The following is a 21,962-nucleotide window of genomic DNA, read 5'->3' on the forward strand; positions in this document are numbered from 1 at the left end:
ACCTCTCAGCAATACATTTGTCCAGGAAAATATATCTTAAAAGGGCTATTTCCTTTAGCTACACAACAGTAAGTAAAATCAAACAGTAATTCAATATTATTTTGAGAAAACTTCCGTTGCAATTACTTTTTTTACTTTGCTGGGGGCAGGGATGTTTCAGAATTTGGCATTTCTGCTTAGACCTGAAGAGAAAAAAAAATTTTGTTGTTACTCAGTACTAGTTTCTTGGACACCTGATTTGACAGAGGATTTTATTAAGACTCATTGAGATTCATCCATAATAACGATAAGGACTGTATTTTAAAATTCTCCCCATATCACATTAATTTGCAGGAAGAATAGGATGCCTCTTACTTCTTTGATTAAAGAACATTTCACTATTTACTAAAGTTTTTGCCATGTTTGTTCTATAAATGAATTAACCATATTTTGTGCTTGTTAAATGTTAATAGAATGTGTTAGTAACATAATCAAGCTTGAGCTTAACGGTCTTAATTTCTATCCCAGAATGTGTTTTAAGCATCTGTTAACAAATTAATATAAGAGCAGTGAAGCATACAGCTCATTTCAAATGCCAGTCCTTCTTTAGACTTTTAGAGTTGCCTTTCTTCTAAGCACTGAGTTCTAGTTATCACAAGTTAATATACAGATTAAAGAATAAGATCTATTTTTATTACAAAATTGAAATAAATGTGCACTACAATTCAAGAAAAAAGCATTTAAAAAGAAATAAAAATAAAAACTTACGAGTAAAAATAATGAACTGGTTCCATTAATTTTAAAAAGGATTTAATAAAATACAGTATGTTTCTATTTATTCACTGGGTAGAAAATATTTATAAAAAACTTGAAGAGGAAATACTGTAGTGATATCACAGCATCGAAACAGCAAACATCTTTCATTGAAGGTTTTATATAGAAAAGGGGAACACACTGTAAAAAAACAAAAAACCCTCAAACCCAGTATTTGGCAAATGCAGAAATAATACCATACTTCACAGTAGATGGAGCAGTTATTTCCTAAAATCACTGCTGACAGATGCTGCTTTTGTCCCTGTTACAAAATGAGTAATACAAAAGAGTTATATCTCATTTTACCAAAACACAAAAACAAATTAGCAGAGAAAATAGCATTTACACTTCAAATAGCATGATTTTGCAAGGAAAACACACTTGATTTCTGAAACTAACACCATGAATAAGCATCTAATGCTGTAAATAAGGATGTGGAAAAGAAATAACAAGTCCTCTGCAGCTTATTCTATTGAATAAAAGGAATGGGAAATGAGTCATGCGTTAAGACTTTTTGAAGTGAAAAGGAATAAATTTATTTTTCTGATAATGCAAGCTAAATCAGAAAAGCTATCTCAACCAGAACTGTTTTCTACCTCTATATGATACCAAGGACACTGGAATTTTTAAATCAGGTTCCAAATTATTACATTTCTCATTAATGTCTAACATTGGAACCCAAACCACATTCCTTCGAAAGAAAAAGTATTTTCAGAAATCTGTTTTCTCTTTCTTATCTTTCCTCCCTTTTTACTGAAATACAATTCAACAGCTTGCCTCTATCACATTGTTCTGATTGAGGTAAACCCAATCTGTATGCCAGGAGGGAATTATACTTTCACTCTCTGTTAACATTTTAGATACTAAAAGACTGTGGCAAGGATTGGGTTAAACAAGAACAATGGGCATTCCAGGCACGTTGACTGTCCTTGATGGCATGATTTCCCAAGGCAAATTAGCCCTCTCCTTAAAAGATACACTGTTTACAAAATTGAAAACTATTCTTAGTGAACTCAACCACAGTTGAGATTCTCCTAATTAACATGGTATAAATCCAAAGTAAACCTGAACCATCTCACCTGGCATCCTGCATGGATTCTGCTCCAAAAGCTACCAAAGCTTTAGCCAAAGATGTAGTCATTGAAATGAAACTGATTGCACTGTTGTGTAGATCAGTCTCCAAATAAAATGGTAGTGGGCCACCCCTTACAAAAAATGAGAGAATTTTTCAAAAAGCTTAAGGAAATTGTCAAAGGGCTAAGCACTACAAACCTACACCTCTGTTCTAAACATCTGATAATACAGTAACAGGATAATGAAATGTATTATGTGCACTCATTTTTAGATTCATAATTGGAAACCCACATTCAGACTTACAAACAATATGAATAATGCCTAATAGACAATTAGAAAGCAGGTACACACCTGTATTATAATCATTATTTCTGAATGAACACTTCAGTGAATTTTATTCTGTGGCTACCAACTGAAAGAAAACTTTACTTAAATATACTTTGGTTTCAAATCTGGGCAACCCTAATGTTCATTGCAGGCAACTTGATCAATTTTGCTAGCTTTAAGGGAATTCAAGTTGGGTCAAAGGTCTTTGATAGCAACTCAGTTATCCAGAGTCACTATTAAAGAAAACTTACTTCAGCAGCTGATTTATGAGTGAAAGTTTTTGTGGTTTTGGTTGGAGCTTTTTTCCTGTTTTAGTATTGTGGTTTCTTTAATCCAAGATTTATATAGGATAAACTACTTCCATTTTAATTCTAAAATATTATTATTACAAGTTACCTCTAATAAGACTTACTTCAGGCTTAATTCTGCGTTAGTTCCTTATGTTACAAAAATATTTCTAGAATATATTAATTTAAAATATTTATAACATAGCTAATGAATGTACTGTAACAGAACATTTTATGCATCTGAATGGACTGAAAACTTGTCTGTTATTTGTGAAGTTATATTTTGCTAATTATACATCATAAGCATCTGTATGTACATATGTAACATTTTATTTCACCAGTTGTATTAATAAAATACTTAATAAATCAGAAAGTCTATTTCCTTAGAATAATAATCTAAACTGATTTTCAGCCTGAGAATTGGATCCATTTCCAAGGGTTTACAAAAAATATTGTAGAGCTTTGAAAGTCTAATATATTGGAACTTAGAGCCTTCAGAGTAGGGTTCTTGAAGGCAGTCCAAAATTTTAGTTATTTATGGGTAAAAAATGTTGAAAAACAGCTCATGATCCAAACTACATAAAAATTAATCATCTGTCCCTGACTAGTTTCTTGTGGACGCTTTTTCATTACAATCAACCTTTCTTTACATTTCAAGAGAGATTCTGAACAACTTTCATATGCCAGAGATGCAAATTGGGAACACCACACACTAAAAAGGCAAAAGGAAAAGTTTGTATTCCTGGAAGACAAGAACTACAATCTCCCTGTCAATCTGGCAAGTTCTACAACATTATGTAAACTTTGAATTATCTTACCTATACTAGCTGAACAAAAATCAGATCATCATGAAGCTTAAATTTATATTGTCACAGATACAACTGTTAAAGTTGTATGTTATAATGATAACTTTACCTAAGTTTGATACAGTTTTTTGAAACTGAAAAACAGCTTCAAAAAAGGCACTGCACACATACAGAAAAAAAAATTATGATCCTGATGCTTAAAATACAGTTTATATTCTTACTTTGACATTTAAATAACCCAGATAACATTGTTTTCCCTTGAGCCTTAGGGAAAAAAATTCATTTAAAACTCTTTAAATTCATTGAAAACAATGTTCCTGGCAAATTCCGAAGTCTGAATTTCAAATAAGTTTTAGTTTATATATTGTTTTGTTTTTCTTAATTCCAGTTTTCCAAATTTCTTCATTCCCTATTAATTTTGAAATTTTATAGTGGTCTAAATAGTTTATTTTTAATGTGACAGTTGAACAGGCGTTGCTTAAATAGATGCAATTTTATCAAGTCTTGAAATAGAAGCTGTTCCTGCTCTGTAGTTTCAGGGTGTTTACAAAAACACATTTCTAAAGTAGCGTCCTACATCAGGCAAGAAAAAAGTCTTTGCATGCCAATATACAGTTGCTTAAGGATATATCAGCCAGCCAGGATCATGCGTGTCTGACTTGCATAACACTTGCTTTAAACGCAAATAAATCAAAACTAGGTTCAGTACACAATCTTATTCATCTGAGACAAGTCTTGGGAACGTCTAGCAGATGCAGGGGTTATTTTTCCCCTAAGTGTCAGCAAGTGACAGATCTCAATGACACCCCATGCTATTTTTCTACAGGGAGTACCAAGAAGTAGAAATATACAGACTTACTACAAATCTTGACATCTCTAACAGTGCCAGGGTATCACATCAGCCCCTTTAGGTTATGTCAATTTGATCTACATATCCATGAAAATAAAAATCAATGTGCCCAATGGTCTAGTAAAACATTCACCCTATCCTATGCAGTCATTTCTTTTCTGTCAAGCCCAGGCGACCCTCAGAGCTATGCCATTGGGAACATATCCATCTTAGCAAATGATCTCTCACTGCTGAAGAAGTTAATAGGTATAATCTATGAAGAGAACTTTCCCCTTGATCCTTCTGCAGTGGCCTAGGCCTACTTATAGGGAACAATGTAAATATTTACAGGTGCTTTTACGTGAGCCATATAGAAAGACAGTAAGTGTGTAAGTGAATTCTTTTAAGACTCTTGAAGGATATGGAAGACTACCATCAATATCAAAATCTAATATAGAGATTTTCTAGTGTAATCTCATCACATCATAGAGGATTCAGTTTACCAATAGAGAGTTTCAGAACATCACAATGACTGAGACAAAAATACAGATTGATACTAGGAGAAAAGGCTTCGGTACTGAATATTAGATCCACCATATTATTCACTATATGGGGCCTGTGTTTCAAAGTCATCTGAAATTAGCAAATACTTTTTCTATTATGTCAGTCAAGTTTGGCAAGATTTAAATACCTTATGAGGGAGTCATAGAAAACAGCATAAAAGAGACAGCAATGTATAAATATTTTGCTTATCTTCAACACCTGACATATTCCAGCTGTACTTGCAGTTGGAGGCAGCTGAAACAGCCCTCCAAAATGCAGCTTACTCACTGTAGGGCCAGAGTAAACTTGGAGCCATCCAGAATACACTATGGAAATAAAAACTAAATAAACACTTCTTTTTGGGGGGGAACAAAGAAGAAAAGACGTATAGGTATGGGTCCTAATCTGAGATAAGACGGTACACTTCCACTAACTTCAAAACCTTACAAGATTAGAGGAAGCATTCAGGTCTGGAAACTGAGTGTTGTACATTACAAGTAATCCCTTTTTTAAATCCATATTTTAAAGCGACAAAGTTCTTCAAATATACAAATCTTTATCAGCATTTAAAATATTTAATAGTTAAGGTATTATGATTCAATCATACTTTAGTGACTAGTTATAAAATTGGAATTTACTTCCAGTAAAAATTTAAATATCAACTGTCAGCTATAACATAATACAGATTATTATAGCATGGATTACTTACTCTATCAGATTTAACAACTATCAAACCCAGACAATATTGCAGATATTCCAATATTACGCAAAACACATGCCTTATCTTACATACAGAAAATCTAGTGCAGATGTAGAGTACCTTTCCTATATACTTTAGTTTATATTCATTTACAGATGTGCCACCACCACCAATTTCAACTGTAATTGGCTGACCAACAGCAAGGCAGCTCTGTACCACAGCTCAATTCAGAATCCTTCCAGTCTTCCAATGAATGGAGAAAAAGAAAAAAAAGGGGGTTTGAATAAGTTAAAAGAACCAGAAAATTCAACAATGTGTCACAAATAGAGAGGTCATTATGCCTGGATAACCCAGGATATTAACAGTTGCAGAAAGTGAAACACTATCCACAACTTAGCAGTCAATGAGCCCTGCTCAGAACCAGTGATCTTCTGTACAACAAGGGTGGCATTTTACAGTTCAGTGCAAAATGGAACAGACCCTTGATATCTTCATTTGTCCTTTTTCTGTGCATATTTCACAGTGCAACGATTTAGGGTCCATAACGTGTCACTTGTTATACTTATAACTACTGAGTTTACTTGAAATATGTATGCACAGAAAAAAGTTCAGTGAACTGCAAAGATTGCAACAAATCTATACTCTTTGAGCCAGTATAAAGTTTTACTCCAAGTCTGAAACAATGCTGGTTAAACATACCAAAAGTCCAGTCTGAATTGCTTTTGCTTCCAATGTGTGCATTTACTACAGAAGCAGATCACTTGAAGCCTTGCTAGAAATCAATGGCTCAAAAAATTTTTTCATTAAACTCCATTTTAAAATAGCAATGGCTATATTAATAATATCATTAAAGTATTTTGTTTTCAACGTTTTACTATATGGGCTATAGGATAAGAAAAAAATTAGGAACTGAGAGAATTGTTCTATAAAAGACATTGTCAGTTACGATGACTGTCATCATTGCAAATTTCAGTCCTTCTTAGAAAGTTATAGTAGAAAAATGCAGCTTCTAGTATCATACTCCTAATGTCAATACTGGGAATATTGATACATTTCCTATGTGTATTTCTATGAATGCTTTCTGCTTGTAAATCTTTCTGCACAAATACAAATAAATGTTGTGAACCACTGATTAAGAGATAACTTTACAAAAATACCAGTCTGTAAAGATGATTTATAATTTCTAAGAAAAACCTGCTGTATGAATATAGCTTAATATCTGGAAATGTTTCAGACAATGCTATGCTACAGAACAGCAAGTGATAAACAAGTGATAATTGAAGTTTACCTGTATACTATGGAAAATCAGCAAAACATTATGTGGTTCAATTAAGCATGAAAATAAATGTTTCGGCAGCATATCCAAAAAGTGAACAGAATGATTTTATAAGTTCTGATAAAATTTTGCATCTGAACTTTCACAGGTGTTGCATTTTCTTCTGCTACCTGAGGCCAGAAATGAAAACACCATGATATAAGTTTTTCCTGAATTGCTGGCTTGATTGCAACAGAAAATACTGGATATCACGAAAATGCCAGTTACCTGAGCTTTCCATACAAAAGGCATTTTTATGTGGATTCAAAGGAGCTTTCAGGCTATCCTATGCTTACTTAACTGAACTTCTGAGGATCCTATGTCCCATCTTGGCTTCCAGTTATATGCTTCAGATGTGGGCTGCTTTTCACAACTCAAGGTTTTTCATGCAAAAAAACAGGTGAACTTCAGTTAAGCAGAATAGTAAGATGTAAAGGAAGACATATGTGACTTGAAAGAATTGGAAAAAAACCACCAAAAACAAAAGAAAAGGCTTTGAAAACACAAATATTAGTATTTCCATTACACAAAGACCACTGGTCCTTACTCAAGTGTGATAAAGATAATATAGCTGGAGAATGAATTGAGGTATTATGCTGTTTATCATGTGTCTTGGAACAATAACAAGACCTGTATTATAGGACAAACTTTTACTCAGACAAATTTATATGAGAAGATATACGGTCTACTAAAATGCATTCAATTCATTTTTGCCACACAGAATTAGACACTTCAGTATATGCTTATTTCAGAGATTAAGAGAGATTAAACTCTGAGATTAAGAGATTGATTTTAGATCAGCTCAAAAGTCTATCAACATCCAGATTTGATAGGATTATCAAAAACTAATCTAGTTTGGTTTTACATGTTTCTAGTGTATACTGTGAATCTCTCCCATAAGCCATACAAAAATATAACTAAAAATAATAAATTCAGAAAAAGCATACACTGAGATTTCAGGAATGGAATTTGGATCATCACAGTTAAGTGGGGTGAACTAGGGGGAAGGTTTCCATTTAGGTGTATCAGTAAAAGAAGATCTATGAATAGCAGAAAAAGGTAAGTTTGAGTTTAACTAAACTCTGTAAATCACTTAGCCGCTAAGTTAAAGTGTAACCCCTCAGAATGAGCTATTTGTATAATTTGTCCTGTAATTCTTCACAGAAATCAAGACTCCAAATAATAGTTAGTGTAACACTATCCCAGGCTAAACCAGCTAATTGGGTAAATACTCCTTCTGCTGAGTGAATGATGTGCTACTTACAGTATCACTACATCCTTTCAGATAAAGCTGCGCAGTACAAGTAGTTCACGTTTAGCAGTAAAGTTGGCAATACGCTAATGTACTTGATGAGTGTGGAATGGCTCTGTTGTTGCCAGACCTTTGACTTGAACTTGATAGGGCTGATTTGGCATTCAGCGACTGGTTACATTCATCAAGAGGTGAAGCTTCACAACAAAGATAATGTGGTGGAAGCAATTAGTATTCAGAACATCAATAACAGGTCTTTGGCATGTGACTGTGGGCTAAGCAGGGCTTTAAAAATATCTGGTGTGTAATACATTTTTAAAATGCGTATCACAACTGTTCTATTTTTATACTGAAATATCACCTGTTTTTCAAGCAGAAGTATTTTTAAAATATACTTTGGCTTTTTATTGAAGCCAAGCTCTACTGATCTTCACAAATGCATATTCCAAGACATTTCTAAGCTTTCTAAAAGGTTAAATATATTTGTTTTCAATTAAAGTGCACAATACAGTGGCAAAAGGCAGGTCTCCCCTTTTCTCCAGGAATTAGTTTGGAAGCCTTAGCATTTGCAATTTATGGCATCATATTATACTATGTTGTTCACTGAAGGGAAGTCAAGAATAGGACAGCAGCAGTAGTTTCCATCATCTCCAACAGGATCCCATCAAAGAAATAAAATTATTACTCTGGGCTAGCCAATAACTTGGTTTTAGCTGTATCAAAGACCCTATCTCTAACCTTCTCTCCAAAATTTGATTATGAACTCTCATTTGAATATGCTCCCTCTGCTGTCAGTTAAGAGAACGGAAAAACAGGGATAATTCTTGACTGCAGCAGTCCAGTTATTAACAATATGTCACAAGGAGTTGTTTTACCCCATTTGCATTGTTGGAGCAGAGTAGGAAGACCACAGTGAAATGCAGGATCACATCAATGCCATCATTTCTAGAATATGTTTCATCAAGAAAATGCTTTTGTAAGGCTTTGGTGACAAAGGAAAAGAGTAAAAGATTAAGTCACAGGATCATTCATGTTGCAAGGGGCCTTAGGAGTTCATCTACTCCAAAATTCTCTTCAGAGCTGGGTCAACACTGAATTCAAATCTAGTTGTTCAGGGCTTAGTCCTTTCAGGTCTTTAAAACCTGCAAGGATGGAGATTCCATAACCCTTTTGGCACCTTGTTTTAATGCTTAACCATCCTTAAAGGGAGTATTTTTCATCTTATATCCTTAAGCTTCCTCTTTCAATTTATGGCTATTGACTTTCATTCTCCCACCATGGACCTCTGAAGACCCTGGATTCATCTTACTAGTAATTTCTTCATAGGTATTAGAAGGCTGCTATTAGGTCTCCCCAAAGCTCTCCTAACTCCAGGCTAAACAAGCTCACTTCCCACACACACTTTGCACCCACTCCAGCCCCTTGACCATTTTGGTGGCCTTCTGCTGGACTCACTCAAGTTCACCAACTTCTCCCTTATATTGTTCTTTGGTGTACAGTCCAAGTGCATATATAGCAATTGCTACAAACAGTAAATCTTCCACACAGCCCTACAGTGAAAAGGTATAGAAAAAAACTTAAGAAAAATCCAACTGAAAATACAAAAAGCAGATGTTAACTACATAGCCTCTACTGCATTTTTCTAAAACTTTTATAAACTTCATAGAAGTCCATATTGTTTATTGCTAACTAGCTGATCTTCATTTTATAAAATGGATTACTAAAACTATACAGATAACTTGTTTCCTGCTGAAAACAAACTATTGTTACAGAAGTTTCAAAATACCACTTTACCAGTTAGGAAAATTCCAAAGTGGAAATAAGAAAAACTACTATTAAATGATGCGACAATGTAAAAAATCTAACTTATATTTTGTTTTCCAATCAAATATAAGAGGAACATAGGGCTGAATCACAGCAGGAAAAAACCTTACAAATGAGATCTAATAATCAAATCCCTAATTTGAAGAGATAGTTGGAATAGAAGCCTAAAATCAAGTGAACATTGTGCTGACTTATACCTTCCCTAGGCAAACTTACTGACCTAGGTAACTTGCCAGAACATCTGAGCAGTTGGAAAGGTGTATTTTAAGCAAATGAAGTTTAAAATTAGATAGGAGTCGTAACAATTTCAAACGGATAGCTTACTTCTGTTGTTCAGGAATTAACTGATATTCAGTTGTTTTTCTATTCCTCATGGATATTTACAGGCTATTCATAAGGACTATGAGTTGCATTGAATTCTAGTATTATTTTCAACCATGCTTTTTTCAAGGAAAGATTAGTTAGAAGTTTTCAGCTGTGTCTTTACTTTTCTTATGATTACTTTCTGTCATCAGCTTATGCTTCCACAACCACAAGGCTTAGATGCTATAATTCCTTCCAAGCACAGTAAAGCTTTCTCTGCCACTTGATCAGAGTACAGGGGAAAAAACCCAAACACAAAAGCCAACTTCCCCTGCACCCTCCCCTATGAATACTGGCTCAGATTTCTCTGCAATATTTTACTTCAAAAAAATAAAAGTGAGAGGCTTATTTACACTAGAAGCATTTTAAGATTATTTTTTTCCTCATGGTGACTTGTACAATCATTATACTGGCAAAATTAAAGAAACTAGAGATAATCTCCTAAGAATTAAACTAAGGAATATCTTTTTTATAACATATTATCTATGTTTTAGGCCAAGAAATTATTTTTACCATATGGTAGAGATTTCCAGGTTGTAAAATTAAATTCTCTTTGAAATTCAAATCAATCTAGCCCCTTCAACTTTGAAGAAGTACCAAAACCACTGTTGTTGTCATGAGGGAAATATTCAAAACCCAGTGAGAGTGCAAACACAGTGAAAAAGAGTCAGCTCTCTTTTTTGCTCTTCTGTGGGCACTTTCAAGCCTTCTACAGCCCACACCCAATAGAAACATCAGAAGGTCTGCCCTTCCTCTCATCTCCTCCTCCACGCTTCTTGGGATCGGAGATGGTATAGCTCCCATGATCTCTTGACGCAAGGAAGATCAGAGTCCTCTTCGTAAATGACAGCCCTTCATTAGAAGCAACGCTTGCACAATGATGTAATTGCAACAGATGTTTCATTGTATCTTCTTGTGGAATTAATCAGTGTTTGTAAGACTGATGGAAGGGACAATATCTCTGTTCAGGTTGATAATTTCCTGTTCACTGTCCCAAAATGTAGCAGAATCTCTGCTGGTCAGCGCAACTTGGAGCTATTTGCATTGTATGGAGGAAATTCAGTCTTCAAGAGGAAAGAGCAACTAGTTATGGGAAAACAGAATTAGTGAAGCTTAGTTTTTTGTGGATTTGACCTTGAGTTGGATTCTCAGTGTACAAGTAGCCAAAGGGAAAAAATGCAGTTCAACAGCTCAACTGTGAGACACAAGCCATTCTTTTGTGGGTTCTTTGGTACCTAAAATTATATTTGCTCTTTCTACCAACCCGCATATTTTCATGAGACTTTAATGATCTTATTTTAAAACATCTTACCTTTTAAATTTCACACTGAAATGACTTAATGATCTTAAGGAAAAAAACCACAACACAAGAATATAGAGACAGAGATACATTTTGTTCTTTGAGGAAATCAAACCAAAAATGTCTAATACAGTTCTTATGAAACTTTGATGAACTTTAAGCACTTCTAACACTATCCAACAAAATACAAATATATGAATGCAAACAATTCAGACTGCAAAGCCCAATTCAGATACCCATATAGTTTATGTTCATGGCTGATTTTTCATAATGTCACAAAAGAAAGTATTACAACCTATGGGTACAATATCTAGTGATCAGCCATACATTAGCCAGAGGTCAGAACATCAATGGTACCAATAGCTTCTGAAGGCAGTTTCTCTGGGAAATGCCATCATCATTTTCTCAGTAGCAAGGGCACAAAACAGCTTGGGATCAGCCTAAGCCTATCAAAATAAATTAATGTTACACTTTTTTACTAAATTTTACTCTGTTACTAATTTTACTCTGTTAACAAAAACAAAGTATAACTATTAATACAAAATGCACTTTGGACTTGCAATACAAAGCTATCTTTTGGTATATACAATATTTTTTATAGAAGAGTTACTAAATTAGCCTATTTGCATAAGGGATGAAGAAGAGTCTGTGAAGCATAGTAATATTAATGAATTAATTTTAAGTTAAAAGTTTTAACCTTTCAATATTTCATTTAGTGGTTGATCACAGACTAACTCCCAGGAATACAAAGAGGCATCATAGTTGTGACAGTACCTAGAGTCAACATCATGCCCCTCTTATCCCACTTGAAATGTTTAAAAATGCAGAACCAGAAGAAATAGCATCTGTAGAAATGACTGACTTAACTTTCTTTTTGGGGACTTAAACTTTTTCAATTTATTTTACAGTTTGTTCAAGACTACCAGCTCATGAGAGTCAGAGAAAGGAATTACCTGAGCTAGAGCAGTCAAAATTGCAAAGTTGAAAAAGTTTGTAAACAGCAGTAGAAAAATTACATTGATTGTTTTATTGTGCTCAAAACTATTATATAACACATTACAGATAGGATGCCTTTATCGCACTTATGAGAGAGTTTTCTTTAAGCATAAGACAAAATATCAAGTTCTCCTTTAATAAAATTATAAAACTTAGAAATGCAGACAAGTGTGTAACGCATCTAATAAAAGCCTACAGAATAAAACAAAAAATGTAAATTAGAGACTAAAAAAGCATTTGTTCATTAGTTAGCTAAGTGAAAGTTTATAATATTAAGAAATATTAGGGGGAAAACATCTTCAGCAAAGTAGACCAATGCAGTCAAATTAAAATTGTAGGTAGAATAAGTTTTTTCCTCTTATTTTTTATATTGACAAACATACTTCTAATAACTATAGTTTGACAAAATACTCATACTAAAGGGCTAATGCTCTACTTAAGGTGTTTAATTCATAAATGGGTCTCAATTATTTTTATCTATTATTGTTTCTTCTATTCAAAATACCTTGACTGAATGGTTATACACAACATGCAACAGCATGATGGAAAGTCAGGCTTGAATTATCCATAAAACACTGAAAATTTTCCACTATGAATGAAAAAAATTAGTAACCTTCACAGAGAAATTTAAATTGTTCCACATTCTGCAAAAGATCAAGAACACAGAAGGGTATAGAATAACTCTTCTAAAGCTCTTGGCAGAAATAGACTGTTGAATTCTACAAGGGCAACACTTATTTGTGAAAAAACCCAACAGCTGATAAAATGCTAAGAGATTGTATCAGTTGATGGTTGTCTATCCCAACTTGCTGTTTTATGGATGATCCTTCTCAACAGTGATAAAAGAACAACAGGTTGTAATTGTCAGGGTTAGCTACAATCCCAGGCTTAGGTACCAGGATTATACATCCTGAATTCTCCTCTGCTGGAAAGGTTTTACTTAGCAATAAAAGATTAAAAGTAACAGCCAGGGGCTCAGCTCTAATACCTAAACCTGAAAACATTTTTAAAGCATATACATCCAGAACATGCATCTGAGCCTTTTCCCTCTTAGTGTAATCCTCTTAGTGCTTTCTGTACCTCACTGAACTTTGAGATTCTGAAAATAAAAATACTGTATCTGGCACCTTTACCCTGAATTTAGCTTTATAAAGTCCCTCTTGCAGCTATCACATCACAATTTATAATTTAGTGTTCAGATGCATAACTGTTGGATTCTTTAATCCTGTTTTCTAATATCAAAACCACAACATATAAGCACAATTTCTGGTTTTAAGTTTGTATTAGCTATCCCTTTCGTTTTTATAATGTATTTGCACTAGGAATATTCAAATGTTCCTAATCATAAAAAGGCTTTGAGAGACATTGGATCACTATAAGCTTATAAAATATAAAACCATTACATAATGAATAAACACTGTTTAAGTTGACTACTTTGAAAAAAATTGCTAAGCATATTACTATTCTGTTGCCAAAATGAAGTTGGGTAAAACCTAAGTTGTCAAGTCAGAGAAGTACTAATCACTTCTAGCTTCTTCTGTGTGCACCCTTCTCATGTCCCACCAAGAAAGGGAACTAACAGTTCCAGCGCTGTCTACTGAGTTGTATACAGTAATGGAGTCAGATCAGGAATTTATCCAAAACTGATTGCATTGCAGTCATCATAGTGGCAAACTGCTGTGTGAAGACCCTCTAACCAAAATTCTTTAAACTCTTAAGACAACTGGCTTGTCCATTGTTGAGCCAGGAATAACCATAGAAGTGAGGTTCATCTCCGTTCACTTTAGGTATCTACATTGAGCCAATGCAGGTCTATAGCCAATGATGAGAAATAAGCACCAGTGGAGTGCAATTCAGGAAACCTATGTAGACATTTACCTTAGGTTAAAATTAATAGCTCTTTACAAATGTGTATTCACCTCAATTAACTATAAAGGTAGTCTAGGTAACTCAGAGTAGGTAACTACTTTATACCCTATGGGTTACCAATCCTGGTTCAGTACCTGCTTCTTAGGGATAAATTGCCTCTGTATTTTTCATGAGTAAAAAGTTTAATTTGTACGTAAATACCTAAGTATTCAGTTATTAATACACTTGACTTCATAAGTGAGTTACTTCTGCATTGAGAGCAACATAACTGTAACAGGATCCTGCTGATCCACAGGCCACACAAGGAAAATTTAAGACCTTAAATTGCAAAAAAACAGGAAGTGAGAATCCGATACATAAAATAACTCTTAAGTAACGTTAGTTTTATTATGTTGCAACAAAAATTAATATACTGACCTTCTACTGTATATAACAGCTTTTCATGTCAATCCTGGCCAAGCTGTGAAGTTCATGTTTGTCTCTACACTAGAAATTTTCTGAACAACCTTCTCAACTAAGGGCAAATAAAGGCAAAGCAATTGATTTTGAGATTTGGCAAGGATATATTTTCTTAAACTAGTGTTTTCTCACATAAGAATTCCATTTTGGCCTCATATTACTGTTTAGAAAACAGAATGAAATGTACCAATAAGACGTAAGTGTTTTGTGATAGCCTAACTAATAATCAGCATAAAGCTGAAGTAAACTGAAACCATAAAAAATGGACACAAGTTCCATGACATCCTCCCAGTTACACTGGAAGAAAGAAATTATCCTCTCATTCTGTTTTTGTTCTGACCCCAGATGTAGCATAAAACAGTCCTCAAACTATTCAAACAATCACAGGGATACTGACTCCAGGTGTTATGGGTGTAGTGATGTTCCAGACATATTTTCTCTCTCAGCTTCTAACATGTCCTCCAAATTGCAACCTTAAGAAAGGAAGATAATGACAGTGAAACAGTTTTCTGGCACCACATATCCAAGGGAATACAAGTTTTCCTGAAGGCTTGGAATTTTGCTATGAACTTTGCTGACAAGCAGGTTTGCCCCCAATATCTGTAACCAACATCAAGTGGTACATGTTCCATTTCCTGGAGTTTCTACTTTTGCCTTGTGAAAAGTTGATGTTACCCCATACCAATATAGAAACAGAAATAAGGTTCGCCCTGACAGATATATTCCTGAGGTTTTCATTGCATAGAATCAACATGGATTCGGCACTCACACATGCGAGCCATCCTGCAGGAAAAGCTGTGCATTCACAGTGAAGTGCCACAAACCTTACTTACAGCACCTCAGCAAAACCGGGCATGGGAGAGAAGGTGGAAAAGACAGACTACAACTAAGTAAACATTGTGACTGCTTGTTATAGATGCACACAGGCATTATGTTAAATAACTGTATAAAAACAGAACTTGCTTGTGCGAACATCAGCTATCTTTCAGAAAGCCGGCCAGTAAGCAGTAGCAATGAAAGACTTGAGAAAGATAAATTTAGGCTATTATTGTTGTAGTTCACTGACTTTCTCAGCTAGTACTTAAGAATGTCAATATGTACATGTAATAATGGAAATATAGATTCTAATTCCGCAAACACATACATTTATGTCTGCCTGTTCTGACCACACAAGCATTTTCCTTTAATTGAATGAAGCTACTTGTATGTTTAATGTTGACTACTTGGAACTTGGATGGGCAAGCACTTACAAGATCCAGATTATACAAGGGACAAAAGTGCACATAAGGCATTAAGAAACTGAAGCAGCTTCTGTTTTAGCATATTGGCAATTTTTACTTAAGATACATTTTAGCAAGTGTCAAAACAAGCATCCTTCATTTTTATTTCAATTTCCAGCAAGCACTGAACTGAAATAACGTATTCAACTTTCGCAGACAGGAATGGAGATGATATTCCTATTTATTGTAGGACACATCCTGTTATAAGAAGGATGTGATAAATTAACTGATTTTTATACCTATTGAAGCCATGAAGAATTAGTGATAAAGTATTGTTGTGTTAAATTGTTATCAATCAGCACATTTCTAGGGAGCTTCACAAGGCTAGATTTTCAATGTTTTAATTTTTTTTTTTTAAAGTCTTTCTGCCACTCTTTCCCTAAGCTCAATTATTTTACTACTTTGGAGAACTTTGACAAAGTGGGACTTATTGCACTTGTCACATCCAATCAGCAGATAAATATTAGGATCCAGATAAGTTTTATAAATAAACTGTAATACTGCTGTTTTCAGCTGCAGTCACTCTGTTAAAGGTCATCCTCAGAACACAATTTAAGGGAGACCTGGAAATAGAAATAACATCAAAGCTGACCTTTGAGTAAAATCAAACACCTGCAAAGCCAGTAATGAGATTACACATACAGAGTAAACATAGCAATGAATACTCTGCAGAATGAATTAAGAGAGGAAATACTAACACCCATATTGCATTTTTGTATGTTGGACAAAAAACTAACAACCTAACAAGCCGCTTGCCGGTAATAGTTCAGGTATTTCCACTTCAGATACTAAGTCTCTCAGGAGCCAGCTTTTGCTCTTTTTTTTTTAACCTACAGTTTATAGGGAACAATTCAATGTGATGGTATCTTAGTACTAGCTTTTGTGCTGGCACAAATAAGAACTGTTCGGAAAGAAAGATATCTGAACTATTACTGACTTTAAACTGATGATCAAGGTAGTCGCTGGTTACTGTTAATGATTTATGAACATTATAAATGTCTTTAGATAAAATATTAGGAAACTATGCAGATTTTAATATTATTTACCTGAACTATAATGATGAATCACAGAATCATTAAGGTTGGAAAAGACCTGGAAGATCATCTGTTACTGGTGGATGATACATCTGAAAGCATTGAATCTGTTAGAAAATAAAGGTAGGAACAAAGTAGTCTCTTTTTAATAAAGGATTTTGTAAAAGACTTGAGAATTCATTGATTATTTTCAGGTACAAGTCACAGCCAGGATGAGTATTATTCAGATAAATTAGAAAAATATTTTTGCATGTCTTCTCCTTCAACTTTTCCCACTGTGTACATTTTATAGTATTTTGTGCATAAATGGTTTCCACCAGAATGGCATTTATTTTCCTGTCATCCATTTGGGTATTTCAGGCAGATAATCATAAATCAAGGTTAACGGTTTGGGGGCTTATTGGGTTTTTGGGAAGGGGCTTTTTGTTTGTTTTTAAATGCTCTTTTACTCCTGGGTTTATATGGTGTGTTAGTTTTTACCGCAGGGGTATTGAGAAGGCAGCTCAACTTAAAAAAACAACACACACATACACTTTTTATGAAGTCCAGTGAAATTAGCCAGTATTAGTTGTCAGTATGACTTTATAGTAAGAATTATTTAATGGACTAAAATATAACTCCATAACACAGTAAAAGAAACATCCCAAAATATGTAAAATAAAAATTTAAAATGTATAAAATAAAACATGTTATTTGCACAATATATTACTATCCTTCTAAGAAAATTATCATAGCTTCAGAGGGGGGCAGGTTGGGGAAAAAAACAAGTAAAGCCACTTTTGAAATCAAACCACTATAGCTGTTCATTATTAATAATCATGTAATAGCCCACCTTCCATTTTCCAGTAGATTATGAACTAGTATGTTTTATTGGTTTAAAGCTGGTCCTTTGAGTATGGATATAAGAACAGCCAAAACAATCTTTTTCTGATATATGAAATAGTCAGATTGGCTTTATATAAAGTAAGAAAGTAAAGTAGAAGGTTTAATATGTTTCAGTTTGAATTTTTTTTCTGAACAATGACTGGAAGGTTTGCCACTGAGTATTTTTTTAATTGTTTCTGAATTTACCTAGACTATTACTGAACATAGATTTAGCACAGGCATTTTAAAAAATCAATTAGCTTGATCACTGGTGCAAACATCCAGATCACAGCCAGTCTTTTACAGGTAACTCATTGCCTAAGGATTTAGACAGGTGCCTAGTAGCTTTTTCAAAAGTGCATAGTCACTTAATACACTTAATTAATCAGATAAGCATTTCAAGACAACTCTAAAAAACCAGCAAGTGTCCGATCTCACCTTGTAGTACCTAAAAACCTTTAATTCCCATAAGTTGCCATTTTCATTTAAATGGAATGCACTACTTCACTACTACTTTTGCACCCTGGACTTGTTTTCATCCAAGATTAAGAAATTAACCTAGCTTTGATGTTATTCTTCATTTTTATTTAGCTTCCAAGTAACAATAGAGGTAAGGTAGAATAGCATCATATACCAACTAAGAATCCATTTTATATATTCCAGCCAAAATGTGGTTAAATAGTTTTGAGGCTAATAAAACATACATTTAAGAAACTAGAATTATGAAAAGTATTTGAGCTAAAAAAGCAGTTTAAACCTATTCTAACATTTAAAACTGGAAATAGAGTGTTATTTCTGTATGACAGAAAGGACATTCAAATCCATGTACAAAGCTTTCTTGAAACTTCTGAACTCATATTTTCACTGTGATACATCACAGTCCAAACTTTCTGAAGCTACTTATGAAACAGTAATACTGACAGCTTTTGATTTTTTGTCTAGGGATATGAAGGATATTTCAGTATTATGTGCTATTAAACAAAACCTTATATATGACTAAAATTCTCTTTCACTATTCCATTGACATATCACTTTCTTAGAGTTGTAATAATTTTAAGATTTTTTTTAAATTGAAAATTATTAAAGCAAAAACCTAAATTTAACTGATTGTAATTCAACACAATTTTTGTAAGCCAGGTTAGATAACCCTAAAAAAAATCCTAAAATGATAATGTAATCAACAATGAATTTATGAGTCTTGACAACTGGTTTTAGACATGAGTCTAGAAGTTTCCTCTCAATATGCATAACCTCACGATACTTCAACATGATCAAAACAGATAACGCAGCAATGAATTGATAGCACATATACATTTTGCATTAGGAAATCAATAATTCTACGCAAAAAAAGGATCTAAGGAATTAAACACCCGCCAACCATGATGAGGATGCAACACAGCCTGGATGTATCCTGAGGAGGGAAAAGAAAAAGCTTTGATAGGCCAATCTTCATAAAGCTTTACCAATTTAGCTTTCTTTCTACTCTTATTGGTGCTTAAGAGGTTAAGACTTTATTTGTGAAAACAGAGAGAGATAGCGGGGAATCGTGTTGTCTGCAGCTTCATAAGTCTTGCTTAAGATCCTTTTCAATTACCATCCATTTCTCCTTTAAAAAGGGACAAAAAATAGAGGAGTGGAAGCAGGTCAGGGCAGCCTGTGACAATGACAGTGTGATGGGCTTGGACCCCCTGTGGTGTTTCCATCTGCTATCATTAAGGTGACTATTCAGACATGAAAAAATCCCTCTCGCTGTGCTGACAGGCAGACATCAAGAACTATGACAAGGCATTAAGACGGAAAGTAGAGACAGAGATGTCATATTCCACAAACAATCCTGCCTCAAACAAGACCTCTAAAATTTTATTGGAATTTAAAATAAAAATCAAAGAGCTTTTACCTGGAGGTTATCAAACTTCCCCTCGTGTTAGTTTGACAAGGAAGATATTGCTGACAGTCACAGTTAGCTCCTACCTGTAGTCTCTACCACAAGAAACCCAGTTTTTAAATTTTTTTTTTTCCTCACTCTTCAATAAAAGGGGGGTTTAATTTATTTCCCTTTCTCATCGACAGGCTGAGGGGGAAGGCGGCGGCCAGGGCGGTGGTCCGCAGCCCCTCAGGCGCCGAAGCCGTTGCCGAATGGCGGCGCAGCTCAAGGCAGCGCGGAGCGGGCGCGGCGCCTGGCGCGCTGCCAGGCAGCCGCGAGCGCGCGCCGCGCACCGGCAGGGGGGGCGGCAGGACCGCCGCGCGCCGCGAGCCCCCGCCGGCCTCTGGGGAAAGGCGAGGAGGGGCTGCACGCCCGCAGCGGCTTCGCTTGCGCCCCTGCCGAGCTCGCCCAGCTTTTAGCAGGAGCGCTCCTCCGCCTCCCGCCGAGCCCCGGCCGATCAATAGTTTGACAATAGCGTTGCAAGCCTCATTTAGCAATTCCCAACTGCGCCTCGTAACCCGCCCTACCCGGAGCAGGCTCCATCAGGGCGCGCGAGAGACTCAGGCGTGGCCTCGTTTCTTCTTCAGAAGGCGATTCGTAACATCATTGCAAAGGCTATTTCATTTCCAGACTTCCCCCTTCCATCAGGCCACCTCTGGAAGTGTGGCATCTAGCTCCCCAGCACGGAGCACTGATATGCAATTCGCCATTTCATCACACTAAAGACCATCCTGACTCCTAAGTCCTCTTCCTTTTGCCGCTCTCTCCTGACTAAAAAGCAACTTCTCTGCAAGTACTGCTAACTCTTGAAGCGTGGTTACATATATTTTCGGTTTCTTCAGTCACAGTTCTGGTGCAAGCTCTCATCTCCCCTTCTGCTCTACGTACTCTCATATTTGTTCCAAAACCTTCACATCTCCACCTTTATAACTGGTTTTTTTTTAGCCATGTGATAATCAGGCTGGAAAACAGATCCTTTGTTGTGTTTTTTTTTCCTCAAAATATGAGAGAACAGGACAGTAATATGTGGATGAAGTGACAGGGACTGCTTAAAGAGATTTGTCATGGGGAGAAACATATGTACATAATCACGCCCATCTCACCTACTCACACTCCATCCCACCACTTCATTAAATTGCCTCCTCATCACGCCTAGCGGAGGCGCATCAGGAACGAATGCCAAGGAAGCGGAAGGATGGTTAGGGAGAGCAATAGATAAAATAGCTACATTACTTATATTAAAGTTCTCATTTGAGCTCAAGTATGGGGGGGTATATATACACACACACATATAGGCTTCCGTATTTTTAAATCATCCAGCCACAGGATGGTGGGAAACTAAATACTGGAAATCAACACTAGACACCAGTGTTTTCAAAACTGTTATATCAATTGCCTTGGTATTCTGATACCTATGAATTAATGAATATTAAATCAGTTCAAATCAATCTTTGATGTATCTAATCATTACTCATGGAAAGATAAAAAGATAATACCCCAACAGTTGAAGTTACATTGATTGTTCACTTAATCTTACATGCTCGTTCAACAGTCTGTAGCAATATGAAAACATGCATTTTACTATTTGAAATCTGAGTTTTTCTATAAACATGTTTCTAAGTTTAGTTGAATCGCTAATTTACATATCAGATATATATAGGAGAAGGTAAAGTAAAAAAAAACTATGGATGATGCATTTTCCCCCCATCCATTTACAGAAAGAATGGAGACATGACAATTCAAATTTCAGTAATCACTACTATTTCAGCCACCAATTTAAGAGGAGTTCTTGCTTCATTTAGAAGAAATAAAATTTTAAAATTTAAGTCATCTAGTCTAAGTTAAGCTAGTTTAGGATTTTTCTATATTCTATAGGATGAGACAGGCACCTACCTGGGGCAATTCACACTGGTTTTAGGATTAAACAAGACATGTTGCATCATTATCTATCTCTCACCATTGAGAACGTAAACAGCTTAGACAACTAGCTTTATTAGGTATTTCATTGCTGTTAACAGAGACTAAAACCCAGCCAGCCATCAGTCTATTAAAGGAGGATCGTAGCATGACTTTCAGTGCAAAAATGCAATTTCCATGCAAAAAATATTAATTATACTTTGATTA

This window comes from Gavia stellata, chromosome 17 (genome assembly GCF_030936135.1).
Source record: "Gavia stellata isolate bGavSte3 chromosome 17, bGavSte3.hap2, whole genome shotgun sequence".
Classification (NCBI taxonomy): domain Eukaryota; kingdom Metazoa; phylum Chordata; class Aves; order Gaviiformes; family Gaviidae; genus Gavia; species Gavia stellata.